This window comes from Octodon degus, unplaced genomic scaffold, assembly GCF_000260255.1.
Source record: "Octodon degus isolate 3935 unplaced genomic scaffold, OctDeg1.0 scaffold00047, whole genome shotgun sequence".
Taxonomy (NCBI): Eukaryota; Metazoa; Chordata; class Mammalia; order Rodentia; family Octodontidae; genus Octodon; species Octodon degus.
In genome coordinates this window covers 8,477,217-8,479,395 of record NW_004524623.1, presented here as the reverse complement: position 1 = coordinate 8,479,395, position 2,179 = coordinate 8,477,217, and positions in this window count along the sequence as shown.

Here is a 2,179-nt window from a genome sequence, read left to right as displayed (position 1 = left end):
ATAAATCCCACTTTCTCCTTGTGAATAAACTTATGTGCTAATTACTTAAGTCATCTTGCATTTTTTTTTTTTAAGGATTTTTGCATCCATATCCATTAGGGATGTGTGAGTGTGTGTGTGTGTGTGTGTGTGTGTGTCCCCACATCTGCTTTAGTATCAAGATAATGCTGCCTTTATAAAATGAGTTTCAAAGAGTTTCTTCCACCTCTAATTTTTGAAGTAGTTTGAGAAGGATTGTTATTAATTTTTTCTTAAATGTTTTATGGAATTCATCAGTGAAGCCATCAGGTTCTGGGGTTTTCTTTGCTAGCAGGTTTTGATTGTTGATAAAATTTCATTACTTATTATGGATATGTTTATGTTTCCTATTTCTTTGTATTCAGCCCAGATTGGTTGTATATTTTTTAGGGATTTATTCCTTTTTTATTGGTTATCCAATTTGCTGATACCTATCAAATTCAGTACAGAAGATGTTTAATCTTTGCAGTTGTCTCCCTAAACTTCTTACTTTTAGAGTATCAAGTGTAGTACTTATTTTCACAATTATCATATTAATTAGTTTTTATATTTTCAAAAGAATCTCAGTTATTCTTTTCTAGTCTATGTGCCATTTGCTTCCTGTTCTGATCTTTATTATTTCTTTCCTTCTGCTAACTTTGGTTTAGTTTGTTCTTTTTCTAACTCTTTGGGGTGTAAAGTTAGATTGTTTATTTGAGCTCTTTCGTTTTTCTTACAATAGGCATTTATTGCTTTAAACTTTTAAGGCAGCACTCCATATTTTTGTGTTGTGCTTACATTATCATTTATGTCAAGATTAAAAGAAGATCTTATTGTTTGATTTCTTCTTTTAGACATTAGCAGTTCAGAAGTTTAATTTCCACATATTCCTGTTACTGAGTTCTAGATTCACACCATTATGATTGGAAATTGTCTTGGTATAATCTCAATCTTTTAAAATTTGTTAAGACATGTTTTATAATTTATTATATATCTATGTTGACTATGTTTCATGTATACCTGAGAATAATGTGTATTCTACTACTGTATAATGGCATATCTTATATATCTTTGGAAACATTTTGTTTACAGGATTGTTAAATTTTTCTTTGGTTGAATTGTTTTCCTGCCTGGATAATCTATCCATTGTTGAAATTCTTTATTATTAGTGTATTGTTTTCTATTTTTCCTTTTATTTGTTTTATGTATTTATGTGACTCAATATTGGATACATATTTATTTATAATTATTATGTCATCTTAATAAATTGACCTCTTTGTCATTACATACTTGTTTGTCTTTTGTAATAGTTTTTGATTTCAAGTCTACTTTGCATAGGCCCCCAACCTCACTGTTTATCATTTTTTATGGAATTTCATTTTTAATCCTGCATCCAATATCACATTCAGATTGTATATTCTGGGGCCAGGATATAGCCTGGTAGCACAAACACTTGCCTGGCAAGCACAAGACCCCAGGTTCAGTCCCTGGTACTGAAAAAAAAAATGCATATTCAGATTGTGTGTTCTTGTTTTTTTTTTTTTTTTTTTTTTTTTTTTTTTTTCTGGCAGAACCAGGGATTGAACTCAGATCCTTGCGTTTGCCGGTCAAGCGCTTATCCTACTGAGCCATCTCCCCGGCCCCACAGATTGTGTGTTCTTAAAATTAAAAGTTTTCTCTAATAGGCAGAATATTGTTGCAATGTTTTTGTGTCAGTTCCATTGTTTTATACTTTTGGAGAATTTAATCCATTTATGTGAAATAATTATTGATAAGTAAGGTTTTTTTTTTATTGTCATCTTGCTATTTCCTGAGTGTCTTATAGTTCCTTTGTTCTTTTCTTCTTTTGTTGTCTTATGTATTTTGATAATTTTTAAACATAGTGCCAGACTTTGATTCTGTTCTTCTGATCTTTTCCTTATCTACTGTAAGTTTTTTCTTTGCAGTAACATAAGACTTATATAAAATATCTTATGAGAATAAATTTTATGCTGGTAATGACTGCATTAAGATCTCTACACTTTTTTTCCTCCATCAACATTTTGTTATTGATGACATAATTTATTTGCTAAAATTTATTTATTGTACATTTACCTATAAATTATTGTAGCTATAGTTATTTTTTTTAATACTTTGATCTTTTAACTTTTGTGTTCGAGTTAACGATTTAAAATTACTACTG